Source organism: Lactuca virosa, chromosome 5 (genome assembly GCF_052849685.1).
Source record: "Lactuca virosa cultivar CGN04683 chromosome 5, Lactuca_virosa_CGN04683_v6, whole genome shotgun sequence".
Classification (NCBI taxonomy): Eukaryota; Viridiplantae; Streptophyta; class Magnoliopsida; order Asterales; family Asteraceae; genus Lactuca; species Lactuca virosa.
Genome location: NC_136430.1, coordinates 191,830,015 through 191,850,079, shown reverse-complemented (window position 1 = coordinate 191,850,079; position 20,065 = coordinate 191,830,015). Strand labels below are relative to the sequence as shown.

Genomic DNA, 20,065 nt, shown 5'->3' with positions numbered 1-20,065 from the left:
GAATAACTATGGTTAATTCTATAATTCCTTAGTTTATACATCCAGGTTATGTATGAAGAATATCCAATAGACCGTGGAATGTGTGATTTCTGCCTCATTTCCTTTTCCTTGTTTGGTTGTGGGCTTAGGGTAGATCCACACAATCAACTGTCTGTTCGATATTGGTTTATACATAGGTAGTATAAGCTAAGTGGTCATAGAAGGAACTGGTATTGTCATACTCTTACAAAGAAAATATTGGATTTTCTTAAGGAACACTTTCAACAGATTTCAAAGGACCAATACATTTAACTCTGTAAGTACCTGGTGAATACGTCAGGGTTATGTACATGAGGATCCGACAACCAGTGGGATGTGTGGCCACCGCCTCATTTTCTGTTCCTTGTTTGGTTGTGGGCTTAGGGCAGAACCACACAATCGATTATTTATTCGATCTGGAATGTATATGACTTGTATACACTAAGTAATCGCAGAAGGAACTGGTACGAATCATTTTACTTAACATTCATTACATCATAAAATATAGGGTTTTCTAGAGAAACACATTGCACTTTTTGAAGAACAAAGAACCTGTTTTCTAAACAAAACGCTTATGAACTCACCAGCTTAAATGTTGATACTCTTTCAAAACTACTTGTATTCTCAGGACACTAGTAGACAGGTACTCGCACCGGTTTCTAGAAGATGGAGCATAGTAGCTTCGAATCTTTACTTGTTATTTACTTTTGGAGTCAGTTATGTATGATTCGAATACAATGTAAATATTATACTATTAATACCATGGTTGTTGTTGCTTTGATTACTATTTTACAATTGTTGTGATATTGTACATGACGTCCTCCGCCCCCGAACGTTTCCGCCATTCCGGTTTGGGGGTGTGACATAGTAGTTCATAAGTTTCAATCATTTAAATAATAAAAAAATCCTCACCAACAAAACACCTCGTAAAGGTACAAAATATACACCCAAATTCCTTTCAAAAGGAAGATACTTGGATAACATTCACTTCACCATTCTCTAATAGTAAAACGTAGTTTGCTGAAGGAGAATACCTGGGTTCTTCTTTCTATAGTGAAGCTTCGAACAATAGTAAAATAGAATCTTCTTTGTTTGTGAATTCATTCGGTCCTCTAGACTCTCACTTTCTCTAGGTTCACCTGAGCTCCCACTACTTCCTAAAATTTCACATATTTAAGAGTACCGATAGGCTTTGCAATGTCTTCCTTGAGATTTCATCAAACTCAAATGATTCTTCTTTTTTGGTTGCTTTTCTTTGTTGGGGCTTGTTGCAATCTCATCCTTATATAGGATACTTTCGTTGAACACTACATCTCGACTTTTGATAGCCTATGAAAGTGTATTTCCTTGCATTTTACTATGTCATCAAACTCATAGCCTATGAAAGTGTATTTCCTTGCATTTTACTCAAGCTTGGATCTTTCTAAGTCCTTGATCTTGACATATGAAACACAAATAAACAATTTCAAGAGTCTAAGCGAAATCTCCCAACCTTGAAATTCCTCTTTGGGAATACTAAACCCTATAGGGACTGAGGGTCCTATGTTGATTAATTATGTTTCCTTTCTCACCGAATCTGCCCAAAACATCTTGAGAATCTGCCTAAAACATCTTGGGCAACCATATATCTAGTCTCATGCTCTTTTCCATCTCGTTAAATGTATTTCTTTCGAAAGATAATATCTCTAAGTGTATAGTTTATCCTCTTACATAAACCGTCCTACGAAGGCATTTTTGGGACCATCTTCATCATCTTGATCCCATGTTTGTCACAATGGTCAACATGCTTTTTACTGATATGTTCTCCCCTATTGCATGTAACACCCGGATCATTGAGGTATTTAATTTCTTGAATTTTTAACTTTGGAAGAAGGTTACGACATAAGACATGGTAGTTACGTCGTGAGTGACCATTGACTAGTTGATCCGTGTTTTTGAGTCTCATGACGTGAGACTTTGAATGCTCACGATGTGAGAATGGCCTGTAACCAAAACCCTAATATTTTGTGTATTTAATGGAATGAGAGGGCTAGAATTTCCCATCCTTAGCCTCCTTCACTCTTTTGCCTCCTGAAAACCCTAATCTCAACCTGCTTGAGGTCCTTAGACATTTTTGGTGATTTTGAAGCACTTATTTTGTAGTCTTTGGCTCATTGAAGTGGAAGATGACTTTTGTGGAGCATTCTCTTTGCAAACCAGCTTCTACCTCACCTTCTTGCAGAGCTTTTGGACATTGTAAGTCATAAAGCTCTGGCCTTTTCACCTCTTGCATGCTAGATCCAGATTTTAAGCTCCTTTTTGCATGGTTGTGTGAGATTGCATGCATGGGATCCATAAAGTTGGCAACTTTATGGATCATTGAGACATCTTCTGTATTATAATCTTTGGAGAGTTTTGGAGTAGTTTTAGACTCCAAGCATGAGTCTTGATCTTATTTTCCCTCTTTTGACCTAGTGAGTGTTTGAGTCATGCATTGGACATTCATGACTAAAGAGGTATGACTTGTATTATCCTTTGGGTGAGGGAAGACCCTCTGGAAAGCCCCAAGTAGTAGCTGAAAAGATGAAGAACTTAATGCTCAAAGTTGGCCAAGGCAGCGCTCACGACATAAGGAATGAGCCTGTCACATCGTGAGAATGCATGCCGTCCCGACTGTTTTATCCGGATTGGGTCATGACGTGATGATGATTGGAGTCGAGACTGGGCGATTTGATGGGCTGAGTTGACCCGTTGAGTTGGGACCGGGTCGATTTGATACTCACGACGTGACCATGAGCTGGTCATGACGTGAGGGTCAGCTGATGGAGCTTGGACTCCCTTTAGACTTTGGGCCTTAGCTGAATTTTGGCCCATATTGGGCTCTTAGAGCCGTTAGATTGGGCCTCGGTTATTAGGCCAAGTAAGGAAGGGGTAAAATGGTCTTTTACCATAGGAGTTGGATAAATGAAATAGATTCCTATTTATGGTTTATGACCCAATTATTAATTGGGGTTTTATTGATTATTTAGTGCGGGGACTTTCCGGATCAGCAGTCCGAGCATTTATCTGATTTTCAACAGTTTGAGGTGAGTCTCCTCACAGTGTTTAGCGGGTCAAAGGCACCAATGCCGACCCATGATTTATTATGATTAGGATGCTAGTTGTCTGTGTGACTCTTGTATGTGCAGTATGTGATATGTATACCGGGTGGGGTCCAATGGGGCCTGATGAGTGTATTGTATGCTATTTGTCTTAGTGATTCTTGCATGTGTTTTATGTGTCTGTATGAATGCCGGGCGAGGCCCGATGCCAGGCGAGGCCTGATGAATGTGAGGAGGCGGGGCCCATCTCATGTTATTGACAGATCTGTTCCCAGCGGGGCTCGATGCCGGGCGAGGCTCAATGGTTGTTAGGCATGACCATAACCGCACCACAACTAAAATTAACCGCAAAAACTGCATAAACCGCAACCGCACTAAAAACCGATGGTGAAGTTTTATGTTTTTCAAAAACCGCAAATTTGCGATGCGGTGCGGTTATTAGTTTTCAAAACCCGCAAAAAAAAACCGCACCGCACCGCATACATTATATATAATTTTTTTATTAATTATTAATATATTAAATATTAAAAAATGACAAGTTTCATGGATGAAAGAAGGATAAAATACTAGAAGACAAAAATGTTTGTTTTTTGTTATGTTTAACTTTGGAAAATGGTGAAATTTGAGAATTTTAAGATATTTATAGTTAATTACCAGTGATTTGATGTTTTTGAGATATTAATTGTTTATGATTTAATTTAATTGTCTTATATCTTATGGTTTTTTTTATTATTACATGTAATATGTTTGAACTCTAAACCGTGGTTAAAAACCACACAAAATCAATGTTGTTAACAACCGAAACAAAAAAAAAAACCGCACCACAAAAATAACCGCCTAACCACACCGCAAAAATAATCGCACCAAGCGGTTTTGAAAATGGATTAACCGCATTTGCAGTTAGTGGTGAGGTTTTGGCCAATAACCGCACCGAACCGCACTGCGTTCACCCCTAATTTGTATGTTGATATGTATGTTATGAGGTATTTTGGGGAACTCAGTAAGCTTCGTGCATATGGTTTTTATTTTATGTTTTAGGTACTTCCGAATCGAAGGGGAAGGGCTCGGGATGATCGCATCGCACACACCACGTTGTTCCACATTTGGTTGATTTGATGTACTTGGATGATTATTGACGTACTTTGATTTCCTTTTATGGTTTTATAAACACGTTTTGGATGATGGTTTTATTATTATCAAAATGAAATTTTTGGGACGTTACATTGTATGAGTTGAAACACTTAATCTCCAGACTTGTTTCATTTTCCAAAGTAACTTTCCATTTCTTGATGAAGCTAAATAGTTGAAATTTATTCTTCAATAAAAATCCAAACTTTCCTAGGGCATTCGCCAATGTAAGTAACATAATATTTGGAACCTCCACTAAAGAAACTAAAAGTGGCATCGTATTTGAATGAACGAAATCTAACTTCCCAGCCTTGGACGGTTAACCCATTTTTGTAAAAATAGATTTCTTCTATTTACAAGGACATATGGCTCATAGAAGTCAAATATCACACTTTTCAAATCAGGAATATTCCCATTGAAGACTAGCATATCCATTCCCTTCTTAGTCATATGCCTAGTTTGTTGGTGCCATAAATTGGATGTCTCTGTTTCTTCTATCGCGACATTGGCTTCATCTTCAGAAACCTCCACCATATAAAATATTTCTTGTTTTGACCTTTAACAAAAAACATATTCCCTTTTGTCACCTTCCATAATGATCACCAAAAGTAACATGGTGACCCTTATTATCACGTTTCCTTACTTATATAAACACTTTCTTTAGACCTATACTATACTTGACGTTCTTCAAAGTCCAGCTCGTTTCCAAAGTCCTCTTAACCGAAAAACCCGACAACACCCATGATATCTAGGCTCTTATTTTCTGCCGGCCGAACTTTCCCACTATAGTGAATAAAATTCAACATTACATATTTGTAATGACTAGCAAGAAACAATACACCTTAATCATTTATCCAATATTTTATTGAGTTTTCAACACAACTATTAGACTAAGGTGCCTAAGGTCATAACTGAATTGGTATAAAGCTGCAAATGGAAGCAAAGTCCTTTTTGGGTTGCCCTCATAACTAGTAATTGTGTATAATGACTTTTGGAGAGAGAGATGTTGATTTGACCATGTCATAATGAAGGTTACACGGATAAAATTCTACTAGTTAGGGTTTGAATTTCAAAAACCTTATCTCCGTTTAAGTGAAATTATACCTTTAAGTATTTAGGAATTAACTTAAATAGGGCAATTGTTAGGGCCAAGATCCTCAAATCTATTCAGGATCCCAGATGTACAAGAACTGTTAGGATCCCAAACCTACCTTAGGATCCTGACGAATATCATTATTATTATTTCCTAATATTATTAACGGATATATTTCTAGTCTTTTTCTCACATGTTCAGAATTAGTCAACATAAGACTCACTCTCAATGAAGAAACATTTTAATCAGGAAAAAGACTCGGGAATACCAAGTGAAACCAACATATTCATTTTTATTCGGAAGAATCTTGAAAATATAAGACTTATTGTTACTTAGAGTAGACTATAAATACACATGTACTTCGCACACTACACACACCTAGACTCACTGCAATACTTGTACTCGTTTACTTACTTTCATTTATGTAATCCATCTTTTAGTTAATATAAATAAACAAGGGAGATGATCATTATCACCTCCCAAGGTTTTGTTCCGGAGATCCTAGAAAGGATCAATGGCTTTCCTTGTAAATCACTTATGCAGTCTTGTTCTAATTTTGACAATTACTTTATCTACAACACCACAACCTCTCATTAAATTTGGTTGATATTCATTTAATTGATTTTTGACCAATACAATATGCATAATGAAAATTAGAAATAGTAATTGCAAAAACTTGAATTTAGATTATTCTAAGAAGAGAACTCAAAATGTTTTCATAGAACCTAACATGTTTTATGGGAAAGCACGTCCTTCCTCACTGCATACTACCGGTGAACCCTGTACCTTACATGTAGCACCGGTGAACCCTCGTATCTCCTCTGCCGCATTGGTAGCGGTCGAGGATGGGTTTCTTTATAGGAAATTTCCGACGAACAAATGTGAATATATGAAATTTCAAATTGATAACGAATTTCATGAGAAAAAATTAAATGTCTAGTAAGCAAATTTTTAATTTTCCGATGAGTAAACCAGTTAAGATGGTCACATTCGTACATGCCAAAATAACTGGGTTTTACTTGTTTTTTTAATGAATGTGGGATATTTGCTCGTAAAACTCAATTATACCATGTTTTGGTAATTATTATTATTACAAATGTCGACTCCTAAATAACCATCTCCCCAATTTCAGTTGTTCGATCTTCTTCAGATGTGATCCCCACTACATAAACTCGGTATTTACAGGTTTTTGGAAATTCCTTCGATCTTCAACCTCACCAGCCTCCTCCTTCTTTTTCCCCACGTTCTCTTCCATGAGAACCACCACATTCCTACAACTATATCCCCTTATCTCTCCAAACTCTACATATAAATAGAGAGGATATTGAGGCATAACGTTGCCTTTTGCTCAAGCAAATGAGGCTCCGGAAAGGGTGATGAGGTTCTTTGAGATCAACTCCTCTTGCCATTTTATCCTCCAATCAAATATGAGCCAACTATTTCGACATCGATTCACCACCAACTACCCTTTCTCTCTCTCTCTCTCTCTCTCTCTCTCTCTCTCTCTCCCTCTCTCTCTCTCTCCAAGGGCAATCACGTATTTTTTTGTTGTCGACTTCTACTTCAGATGGATGAGGCCGTGACGATGAAATGTAGCCTGAGCTAAATCGGAGTTTGGAGATCTAATCTGTATCTTGGCTGGGCAATCCGGTAGGCATTTTTTTGACTTTGGATTTTTCTCTCTCTAAATTGACATGCATTGCAACTGTGATTGTAGCCATGACGAATTTTGGCAAAACAAACTCCATTACAAAAGATCTGAGCCTCCGTCCTACCCATCACAGATTTACTTCTTCCGATTTTGTGATTGTCATTTGTTTTGTTTCCTAATTCATCGAAGAAAATTAATGTCATGTATGTTGCTCTTAACAACCTTCGATTTAACATGTCTTCTTCTTCGATCTTCCCCAATCTCTCATAAAACCGCCTAAGAACAACCATTTCAATATGTATATATGATTCCTTCATTGTTGTTTATCTCGATTACCTTCATCAAACTGTAATTACAGTCCCTCAATCGCTTTCAAATTCAACATGATCATTATATTTTGCTTTTAAGGGTCAAAATTAGGTTTCATTGGGGTTTATTAATAAGAGACATGCCTTATGCATAAAAATGATCCAACTTTTTGCATGTTTCAACTATGATGGCCAATATCTAATTGTATTTTTATATTGAAAATCCTACAAAATCATGTTTAACTAATAATTTATTGAAAATAACTTATTAATAACTATGAGTTTTACTATAAAAATTTAATTATTGTTGTAACTGTGGTTCCCACAGGCTATAATCAAGTTCTTAATATATTAACATTTTCTGTTCTTTTACTTTTTACTTTTTGTATTTTATCAGTGTTTTGCTCTTATTTAATGGTTGCAGACCAGGCGTTCAATGAAAAGCCTCAATGATTTTTTTAACTTATCAATCACAAGGGTTTAGGAAATATTAAAGTGAGCCTGGAAGCTTGAATTGTTGCCAAAAGGTTTATTATTTTATATTTTTACGTTTTATAATGGAGGTATAGTGCTTATTCATTCTTTCAAAAAGTAGCATGCTTTGTGGTTGGTGAAAGATCTTTTTAGGTATAACTTGTCATCTTTGTGGTTCTTTTCTAAATGAGGAACAATATCCATGAGATGTATGTTGATTTTGCATTGAATGATCACATTGGCCTTTCCCTTGGTGCATAGGATTTTACATATTCTTTGGTAATATCTCAATGTCAGACTACCCTCTAATTGTTCTCTCAAAGAATCACAACCAACAGATCAAACACTTCATCTTTAATTTTGATCCCAATTACTCACAAAAAGAACCCTAATTTCACCTTTATCAAAGCAGAAAAAGGAAATGGGATTAGTTACAGAGCTAACATCAAGAATAAACAACCCATCAAGAGAAGAGTCACCCAATCCCCACCAATTGGTAAGTTTCAGTTCAAGATTTAACTTACACTACTTTTTTGTCACATTTCTTTTATCGATATTCACACTCCTTCACATATAAGATGAAAAAAGCTAAACAAGATTTAATTTTGCAACTTTTTTGTCCATTTATGATATGGGCATGTACCATTCTTTACATATGAGATTAAATAACCAATCAAGATTCAACTTTTTTCTTTCATTTTCAAATATGGGTACGTAATTCTTGACACATGAGATGAAATAAGATGTGGAGGTGTGGGTGGAAGAGAATATGCTGGTTTTAGAAGCAGAAAAAGTGAAGAAAGACAACAATGGTGAAAGCAATGAGGAAGCCATTGATGAAGTAAAGTGGAGCTCCAAAAGCTTTGGGAGGTATAGTTTTAGGATTGCATTGCCTGAAAATATACACAGTTTGAAAAGATTAAAGCCGAGGTTAGAGATGTGGTTTTGTATGTTACGATACCTAAAGCACATGTTTCTTCAAAGGTGTTGGATATAAGCGTGCAATGAGCAGAAAGAAAACAATTTTCAAGAATTCAAGATTTTGTTTTTACAAATGTAAAAGAAAATGTCAGTTCTTAAATATCTATTGATGAAATTTTTTGCTATTTAAAAATTGTTAATGGTAAACTAAAAGTGTATAGATGTTGATTAATTAAATATAAAATTGCTCTGGTTGACTACGTGCTCGAGGTAAAACATAGTAATATAAACAACGAGATTGATCATAATAATGTAACACGTGTTCCAGGTATTGATTATTTTATATAATGTTTAGGGTTTTGTGCATGGACTCGGCGAGTTGGGGTGCTCCAACTCGTCGAGTAGAGACTGTTAGGGGACGCGGGGTTTGGGTCCTACACGACGAGTAGGAGCTGTAAAGAGAAACCCTAATTTTTAGGGTTTGCACCCTATTTAAGGAACATAACCCACCTCTTGTGGCCTCCCTTATCACCCTTTTATCCAGAGAGAACCTTAATTCGACCTTGCATCTTCTTGAGTGAGAGTGAGAGCTTTTGTGAGTGATTTTAGGGTATTTGTGAAGGATTCTAGAGCTTGAAGAGGAAGGAGCAAGGAGAGGAGCAGTAGATCCGACATCTACTCTGTATTGGCCATCATCTTGAGGTATAAAGTCGTCACCTTGATCTCTAGTTGATTAGATCCCTTTTCTTGGAAGTAAATGACCATTTTTGTTGCAAAATGGAGTCAAACTCGGATCTGGACTTATCACAAGGATATGGCTCTAGATCTGGACCTCTCTAGGTCCCTAATGACATAAAGTTGCTCACTTTATGCAGCCTAGCCCCTTTCCATGCACAAAAAAAACTTGTAAGAAGCCTAGTTTTGAGGTTATGGCCTTGTAGGGCCTTACATGCACGTAAAGTTTGCAACTTTACTTGGTATCTGCACTAAGGGAGTGTGGATCTAGAGTTTGGGACCTTAGATCCTACTTAAAAGAGCTGAACTTGGAAAATACTGAAGGAACTCGTCGAGTCCCTTAGCTAACTCGACGAGTCGGGGTAGGGTTTGCCCGTTTCTGGGTTTCTGGATGTGTGCAGTGAAGGATTAGGGTTTTGGTCTGATCAGACATTAGTTTTCTGGACATATGATGAACTCGACGAGTCACTAGGGTGACTCGGCGAGTTGATACGGGATTCAGTGGAATGGACTCGGGAGGAACTCTACGAGTTACAAAGGTAACTCGGCGAGTTAACGAGTCATACAAGAACTCGACGAGTTGTTGGATGCACTCGACGAGTTTAGGTCAACATGGACTGTTGACCTTGATTGTTAACCTTGACTTTGACCAGGGTTGACTTTGAGGGTAATTATGGGATTATGAAAAGTTAATCACATGTTGGTTACAGGCAGTGAGGAGGAGCAGTGTGTGGGATACATTTGATCTTAGCTATTCAGTTCAACATTTAAGAGGTGAGTCTTCTTACCATACCAATGGGTCTAAGGCGCCAAGGCTGACCCATTTTATGATATGTGGATTCTTGATTAATTATGCGTTATGTTATTATGACATTTGCATAGAAGACCGCGGGGGAGGGGGGTGGGTCCACGGTAGTAGTCTGAGACCACGTGGCATTTGGTGTAAGACATTGGAGGGTTTCCATGGCCTCCTAGTATATTTGCATGTGTAGTTTGCATTATGTGTTGTTTGGTAGTAAAGACCATGTGGGGTTTCCCATGGCAGGAAGACCATGTGGGGGTTCCCATGGCAGGCAGTTAAGACCATGTGGGGGTTCCAGTGGCACTAGGTGTAAGACCCTAGAGGGTTTCCATGGCTTCCTTATATGTTGTATGCATGGCTTATGTGATATATGTAGCTTTTATAGCTAACTTGATATGTGGTATGTGAATTGTGTGTGGGGTATGCTATGGGGGACTCACTTAGCATTAACTTACAGTTTGTGGATTTGTTTCAGGTACATCTGAGCTCAAGGGCAAGGGCAAGGCTTCATGGCGCGACGTGCACTCTCTCTCGGGCATTTTATGGGACACTATGATGTTTGGAAATAATATTGTTTTCGATATGAATTTGAAAACAATTGTATTGGGATTTCATGTTTTATAGAAAGGTGTTTTTACTAATTAAAAATGAAAATTTTCTTTTGAAAAATTGGGTCATTACAAGTTGGTATAAGAGCCTTGGTTTGAGGGATTCAGGCACATTCTCGGGTGTGTCAGGAATGAAACTGAGGAAATGGTAAAAGTTGTTTTCAAAAATAAAATAAAAGTTAAAACTTTTAAGGTATGGAAAAGAGGAGAGTGCAACGCGCGTGATCGGCCGAGCCAAGTAAGTAGTTCCCCAATATGTTAGCCATGTTATACTGATATTTGAGCTTTGATAATCGTATGAAACTTGCTATGTATATGCTTTTAAAATTGTATACGGTTAGGAGCTTATAGCCTTAGAATGATTGATTTGGCATTATTTCCTGTTCCTCGTCTGGTTGTGGTCCTAGGGTTGAATCTTTTATTCGAAAGTCTATTTGATCATTTTCTGTGTATAATTTGCATCCATAAAGGCAACCAGTTATGATTGGTCTGATTGATGTGGGTAGAGCAAATCTTAGGACAACCTGCGATTTGAGATATGCAGTAGTCTGTGGGATATGATTTATTTTGGGACAAATTGGAGTTACCAGATAGAGATTTGGGGAAGGTACAAGTAGGTGTGGAAGGTAGTATCGGGCCCGTACTACTGAAAGCATATGACCTGTACCCGAACCAATGTTAGATCTGACAACTCTAAGGAGGACCGGTGTGGGAAGATCCCCTATATAGATATCCTGATCATTATGATTGATGACATTTCAGTTCATCATGGTGGTGACACGATTTGGGACAGGGGGATCAGGATCAGGATCGGGATCTGGACCCGGATTGGGCAGCGGTACTGAGCCCAATGACGAGAGGTTGTGCGAGATCATTGCAGCTGAGGTTACGAAGGGCATCCTTGACGCTACCCCAGTGATCTTTGGGACAGTCAAGGAGGGGATGATGGAGATTATGGAGGAGAGGCTCATGTCATTCAGAGCCGAGGTTACGAAGGGCATCCTTGACGCTACCCCAGTGATCTTTGACCGGATGCGAAAAAGGTGGGTTTTGCTTCATGTATGCTGAGAGACAGAGCCCGAGACTGGTGGGGCGAGGTGACCAGCCAGGTGGGAGCAGCCGGCGTGGATGAGATCACATGGGCTGAGTTTGTTCGGCGATTTGATTTGGAGTTTGCACCAGCTATTGAGGTGCAACGGATGGTGAGGGAGTTCCAGGAGCTGCAACAGACCACCAAGATTGTGGCGGAGATCACCACCAAGTTTCGGGAGCGAGCATTGTTGATCCCACAGTATGCTACCGATGAGGACATGCGGAGGACGAGATATCATTACATGGTGAGGGATGATATCCGGGAGTTTGTGAGCTTCACAGGGTGCAAGACCCTGAATGATATGGTGGAGAAGGCCCGTGAGCGGGAAATAGAGTTGGACATCCGTACCAAGCGGAATCCTGAGCAGGCATAAACAACAATAGGTCAGGCTAAAAAGCCTAAGACCTTGGATTCATCCAGTAGGGGCTAGCAGGGCAGTGGCCGTTGTGCCAAGTGTGGGAGATCTCATGGGAGAGCTTGTCGGGGGTCGAGCCCGGTATGTTATACGTGTGGTCAGTCGGGCCACATGAGCAGGGAGTGCCCCAAGAAGGGCTTGATATGTTTCCACTGCAACCAGACTGGCCTTAAAAAGGCCGATTGTCCGAGGTTACAGGGAGGGGGAGGAGCAGTGGGTGTGCCTGCGCCCGTCACGATGAGGATTACTGATGGCCGCCCTGCTAAGGCGGATGCTCTGGTGGTGAAGAGCCGCACAATTCAGTTGACTACCGAGGAGGCTAGGGCAGCGCCAGACGTTGTGGCTGGTACGTGTTTATTCTTGTCCGCTCTATATTTATTTGTATTGATTATGTGTACATTGTACTTGTATAGGGACCTTTTTGGTCAATGGTATGTCGGCTCATGTTTTGTTCGATTCAGGAGCTACCCGATCATTCATGTCTCTTGTGCTTAGCAAGAAGTTTCGGGATGCGCTGAGAACTTTGGGTTTCCTGTTCGAGGTGGAGATTGTAGATGATCGCACTGTGAGTGTTGCGAGGATGTATCGGGACTGTGTCTTAAATGTGCTTGGGGAAAGGTTTCGTGTAGATCTAGTCCCGATACCGTTGCGAGGACTAAATGTAATTGTCGGGATGGATTGGTTGGGGGCCAATGGGTCCATGATCGATTGCGAGCGCCAGTTAGTGAGGGTTCGAACCCCAAGTGGGGGAGAACTGGTTATACATGGTGAGTGGGCCTCGTAGGGGCCAACCCTCTATTCGGCTGCGAGGGCTAGGAGATTTCTGCAGCAGGGATGTACGAGATTTCTGGCTTATATCTCGGATACGAGGGTTGAGACCACGACAGATGTCGGCAGTGTGCCGGTTGTACAGGAATTTCGGGACGTCTTTCCCGAAGAGTTACAAGGAGTGCCTCCGGAGAGGCAGGTGGAGTTTCACATTGATTTGGTACCGGGTGCCGCTCCGATAGCGAAGGCACTGTACCGGCTAGCACTGCCCGAGATGCAGGAGCTATCTACGCTGCTTCAGGAGCTGCTAGACCGAGGGTTTATCCGTCCGAGCAGTTCCCCATGGGGAGCTCCGATCCTGTTTGTGAAAAAGAAGGATGGATCACACATGATGTGCATTGATTATCAAGAGCTGAACAAACTAACGGTGAAGAACCGTTATCCATTACCGAGGATAGATGATTTGTTCGATCATCTGCAGGGTGCGTCTTGGTTTTCCAAGATTGATCTACGGTCAGGATACCATCAGATGAGGATTCAGGATGAGGACATACCGAAGACAGCTTTCAGGACTCGGTATGGGCACTATGAGTTTGTGGTGATGCAATTTGGGCTCACCAATGCCCCAACAGTGTTCATGGATTTCATGAACAGGGTGTGTAGACCGATGCTGGATCGGTCAGTGATCGTTTTTATTGATGATATCCTGGTCTATTCTAAGACCAAGGAGCAGCATGAGCAGCATCTGAGAGAGGTATTGGAGACCCTGAGGGCGGAGAGGCTATATGCTATGTTCTCCAAGTGTGATTTATGGATGCGGGAAGTACAATTTTTGGGGCACATCATCAACCTGGAGGGCATTTCGGTTGATCCAACGAAGGTTGAGGCGGTGATGCGGTGGGAAGTACTGAAGAATGCTTCCGAGATCCGTAGCTTCTTGGGTTTAGCGGGCTATTATCGGAGATTTATCCAGGATTTCTCCAAGATTGCTGTGCCATTGACCCGCTTGACCAAGAAGAATGTGACATTTTAGTGGGGCACGGATCATCAGTCGGCTTTTGAGACACTAAGACGGAGGTTATGCGAGGCTCCGATTCTAGTACTACCTGAGGGTTAGATGCTTTGGTGGTGTACTGTGACACATCGATTTTAGGGTTAGGCGCGGTACTGATGCAAATGGGGCATATGATAGCTTACGTCTCGAGGTAATTGAAGCCTAATGAGGCGAATTACCCCACTCACAACCTGAAATTGGGGGCAGTGGTGTTTGCCCTTAAGATTTGGAGGCACTACTTGTATGGAGTGTGATGCACCATCTATACTGATCAGAAGAGTTTGAAGTATTTGATAGATCAGCAGAACCTCAACATGTGACAGAGGAGGTGGTTGGACGTACTGAAGGACTATGATTGTGAGATCTTATATCATCCAGGGAAGGACAACGTGGTGGCCGATGCTTTGAGTCGCAAGGCGGCAGGTTCCCTGATTGGGAACGTTTGTTTGAGGATGACCGTGATCTCTCCATTGTTGGATATGATCAAGGAGGCTCAGGTCGTGGGGGTGAAGAAGGAGAATTGGAAGATAGAGCGGATTCGGGGACATTATCCTTTGTTTGTTAAGGATAGTCGTGGCCTTCTGACACAGTGTGGCCAGGTGTGGGTACCGGTGACTGGAGGAATGAAACAGAAGATAATGGAGGAGGCACACAAGTCCAAGTTCTCTATACATCCGAGGGCTACGAAAATGTATAGAGATTTGAGACTGAGTTACTGGTGGCCCTGCATGAAGCGGGAGATCGCCTGGTTTGTGGTGCGGTGCTTGACCTGCAGGAAGGTCAAGGCCGAGCATCAGCGGCCTCATGGCAAGGTTCAGCCGCTACCCATTCCCATGTGGAAATGGGAAGAGATCACTATGGACTTCCTTACGAAGTTACCGAGGACGGCGAGGGGTATGGACGCCATATGAGTGATTGTGGACAGATTGACGAAGAGTGCCCACTTTATTCCGATCTCTGAGAGTGTATCCGCTGAGAAGTTCGCAGATATTTATGTGCGAGAGGTGGTGGCTAGACACAGGGTGCCAGTGTCGGTAGTCTCTGATAGGGATGTTCGGTTTACATCACTACAAACTAAATTACATTTAGTGGCACAATTTTTTAGCGGCATATTTCTTTTGTGCCACTGTAGTATTCTTTTAGTGGCACTTTGTGGATGCTATTATAATGCTATTATACCAAAAAAATTATAAAGACCCGCCACACTTTGTTTCCCTCCTATTGAAAATTTCCCCCTGTATTTGAGATTTCTATGAAGTTAACAGATTACGAGACTTTAAGTTTTTTAATTTCAAACTTACCCTTCTAATTACCTCTCACACACTCAAGTCACAGTCTCCCACCCATGCCCTAAATCCCGAATCTTCGTCGCTATTGAGCCCGATGATATCCTTTAAATCGCCACCGCTCAACCTCCACAACTCGCCACCGCTGCCTGATTCCACTTCTTGTCATCGTGTTCTACCGAAGCATCTACGACTCAGGTATAAAATTAATTTTATCTATGAAAGAATGGCAAACTGTCCTTCTTCCACTTTCCCTCACTTCTCTAATGTATAATGACTTCATGTACAAATACAGTTTTATCTATGGTCACGACGTAATTATTGAGACAAACGCAACTTCGAAAATCAAAAATCGAAATCAAGAATCAAATCTAGGGTTCATAATAGAGTCTGATGATTGTGATAAGGTTTGGCATCTGACCTTGAGTTTGATGTGAAAGTTGGTGCGGTTAATTTGATGTAGGGAGAGGAGTGAAACACTTGTCGGTGAGTGGCGACACTGAGAGGAAGAGGAGGGCTAGCACGACAGCGACTTCTTTAATGCACGTATCTCCCTGGGATGATAAACCTTACCAGGTGCTACCTAGTTGGGAAATAGCTTACTACGACGAGCGGGACGTGGTGTCGTTTCTCGATCCACCCAAACAACTTATTCCTTTAGATCCATCTTCTTGCAACCCCGCTACTTATCTCTGGTATTACTCTCTGCTTCACTTTAGACATTGTTTGATAGACTTATGTATTTCTATGTTTTTACTTACCACATCAAATTATGTTTAACAAGATTGTATTCTACATGTTCGATAATTTGCCTACACATAGGGAATCGAAATCAAGATATGGATTAGGGGCTGGACCTCATTCAATTAAAATTTCAACTAGTCTTGATATGGTTCCAATCTATATACTGTGAGATTACAGTTCCTAGCATGAGGAAATCTTCACAAATTCTTGAAAATTTGTACCTATGAAGTTCCACTTACATGAAAGGCTTATGCTTTTTGGTTTTAATTGAAGTTTATGTGATTGGAGTCTTGGCTTGTTTATGTTATTACAGTCATAGCCTGAAACGTGAAACCTTGATATGTATGTGATGACCAGGAAAAAGATTGATGACATCCCAGAGGAAAGGAGACATCGTTTGCTGGCATTGCTTAATCCCAGGTATCTGTCTTTGAAATTTGTATGTTTCCCTATTAGTGAAATATGTTTTCAGCACTGCTTACCTCTTTATTTAGATGATTATGTCTTGTAACACAACTTCATGTGTGCTTCACATGAACATTTATATGTGAAGTCAAAGATTAAAATGGAGGTTCAGATTTCATGTATTAATTTGTCCTCTTTTCTTTTGGTTGGAACTGTGCAGACTTATTTCAAGAGCTTGGGAGGTAACAGGAACAAGATATGATAATTCAAACTTGGCAAAAAAAAGTTCATCTAACTTGTTTGGCAATGAAACCTGTGTGAAGTTGCTTGAATTTGTTAGCATTATTGAATCTTCCATATGTTAAGCTGTGTAAGTTGAATGAAATTTCTAAATATTAAACAGTGAAATTCGAACACCTTGTTAGTAATCCCCAAATTGTAAATTTTTTAAATATATTCTACCTAATTCCGTATTGTCTGTTTTTCTAAACTTTTTTTTTGTTAATCTGATGTATTAGGCTTTTGATTTCTTACTCTGAATTTTAATTTTGTTTTTATAAATATTTTTCTTAATTTCATTTCCTTTGTTCTTCTTGAACTTTAGATTCTAATGTATTGGGTTTTTTCAATTGCATAGAGGGTATTAACAACCAGATGCATGTACTCTCTTATTCTGTCTGTGATTATTGTTGTGTTAGAAATGTTTCCTAGAATGTTTGATAATTATGTATTATTCCTCTAAAATATCAACAAACCATTCACAACAACTAGACTTCACCATTCATCACTGAGATTCTATAATTTTCTTCTATTTTTACTTGGAATATGGACCCAAAATGTTACAACATCCTAAAAAGGACCAAACTTGCAAAAAAAACTTTTTAAGATCAAAATAAAAAAAAATCTACTATACTAATGGACTAAAAATGTTATTTACACTAGAACGTATTATATAATTTTTTTTTGTACATTAGTGATGTGGAATCCATGGGACAAGAGGTCAAAAAATGTTATTGACTTCAAAAACTTATTCTTGACATGAGATCAAATGACAAAAGATGCAATATTTTATAAGTAATATGCTTAGCCAATTAGAAACATTTTGTTGCAAAAATTGGCAGAATATGAAATATTTTTGCATAAATATGCATCTAAGCCTAAGTTTATCTTCACAAAGTAAACGTCAATACACTTAAATAGGTATTAGATCGATCTAAATGAAACTAATTAGTCCTAGATAGACCTAAATGTTCATGTTTCCTTTTTTCGTATGCATAAAGTAATGTCTAAATAGCAACGTACTTTCATCTGTGTGTTTTTATAGCATCTTACTTTTATTTTTCTATTACAAGCTTATAATTTGAAGCAACTGTTTTATCTGTTTCAATTTGATGTTTTGAAAATGTGCAATTTTTACAGATTGATGGATTTTGACAAGCGTTAAACGATGTTCTTGATGATTATTATTGTAAGTAAATTTCTTAAATTTATTTTGCTAGTATTTTTATAATTTGATAAATAATTAGATGGATTCTTATTTGAATGAAACTTTATCTTGTATCATATCAAGATAAATACAAAGTTGTAGAGTTCTACTCTGCTACTTTATACATTATCTTTGTTAAGATAATTTCAAATCACTAAAAATTGGTTTTATTTTTGGTATTTTGGATGTTAGGTTGGTGACCAATGATGGTGGTTCTAATATGATTTTTGGCACTTAGTATCAATACCACTTTGAAGCAACATCCACTCAAATGGTCTGCCACCTTAGAGTTACTTCATCTAAAGACTCTAGCACAAAATGTGAAGTGTTGGACAAATGCAAGTAAAAGGCTATGCACTTCGTTTCAAGAATGTTGCATCTCAAATTTAGGACTCAACTAGTTTAATGTTTTGAGCAGTTACAGTCTACAAATGTGTAGACTAATTAAGCATTTTGGAAGATATTTTTGTTTTAAATATTAAAAATATTATTGTAAGGCAAGTTTAGTTTTAATTTAAGTAATGCTTTGTGTTTTGCATTTTATCTTACTTATTTTTTATTCCATTTAAATTATATATAAAAGAAAATTGGACCTAGTTTTTAAATATAAATGCTTTGAGTAAAAAAAAGTTTCGCTAAAAACATAAAAATTGCTTTTATTTTAGAAATTATATAGTGGCATAACAATAGTGCCACAAAAACCGAATGTGTTATAGTGACATAAAAATATTGCCACTAAAACCCAAAAGGGCTGCAGCGACACAATTAAAAAAGTGCCACTTTATAGTGGCACTTTTTTGTGCCGCTGATTGCCAAGGGGGTTTGCAGTGGAGCTTTTTGGTTTTTAGTGGCACTTTTTCTATGCCACTAAACGTCATTTTATTTGTAGTGCATCTAGGTTCTGGAAGAAGTTCCATGAGGAACTGGGCACTCAGCTGCATTTTAGTACGGCATACCACCCCCAGACAGATGGCCAGAGTGAGAGGACGATCCAAACACTTGAGGATATGCTGCGAGCATGTGTGTTGGATTTTGGAGGGAGTTGGGATACGTACCTCCCACTGGCATAGTTTTTGTACAATAACAGTTACCATGCCAGTATCGATCGGCCTTCATTTGAGATGTTGCATGGTAGGAGATGCAGGACCCCGGTTTGTTGGGGCGAGGTTGGACACCGGGTCATGGGGAGCACTGAGGTAGTGCTCAAGACTACCGGGCTGATTCAGCAGGTTCGTGATCGGCTGCGGGTCGCGCATAGCTGTCAGAAAAATTATGCTGACCGGCGGCGATCAGATCTTGAGTTCTAGGTGGGGGACTTTGTGCTACTGAAAGTGTCACCATGGAAGGGGGTCATCAGGTTTCGAAAGAGGGGAAATCTAGGACCCCGATATATAGGCCCGTTCAGGATTACGACCCGGGTGGGCAAGGTGGCATATCGCTTGGATCTGCCGGATGAGCTTAGCCAGATTCACTGACGAGGCCGCAATCGTTTCTCTGGACAATATTCAGGTAGACGAGAGCGTGAACTACATTGAGAGACCGGTTGCAATCTTAGATAGGAAGACCAAGGTTCTTCGGAACAAGGAAGTGAAGCTGGTAAAGGTGCAATGGCAGCACCGCAGGGGCTCCGAGTGGACTTGGGAGCCGGAGGACGAGATGCGAAACCACTACCCAGATTTGTTTGAGCCAGCAGACTTCGAGGATGAAGTCTAGTTCAAGTGAGGGAAACTTGTAACACCTGTTCTAGGTATTGACTATTTTATATAATGTTTAGGGTTTTGTGCACGGACTCGGCGAGTTGGGGTGCTCCAACTCGTCGAGTAGAGACTGTTAGGGGACGCAGGGTTTGGGTCCTACTCGACGAGTAGGACCTGTAAAGAGAAACCCTAATTTTTAGGGTTTGCACCCTATTTAAGGAACATAACCCGCCTCATATGGCCTCCCTTATCACCCTTTTAGCCAGAGAGAACTCTATTTCGACCTTGCATCTTCTTGA

The 20,065-nt window shown here is 39.7% G+C and overlaps 1 long non-coding RNA gene across 1 annotated transcript; it reads left to right on the top strand.

Moving 5' to 3' along the window:
- Positions 1-16,029: 16,029 nt before the first annotated feature.
- On the top strand, positions 16,030-16,816 carry LOC145114630 (uncharacterized). The gene is made up of 3 exons (XR_013711125.1): positions 16,030-16,129; positions 16,536-16,598; positions 16,804-16,816. It is a non-coding gene; the product is annotated as an uncharacterized LOC145114630 (long non-coding RNA).
- The last annotated feature ends 3,249 nt before the right edge of the window (positions 16,817-20,065 follow it).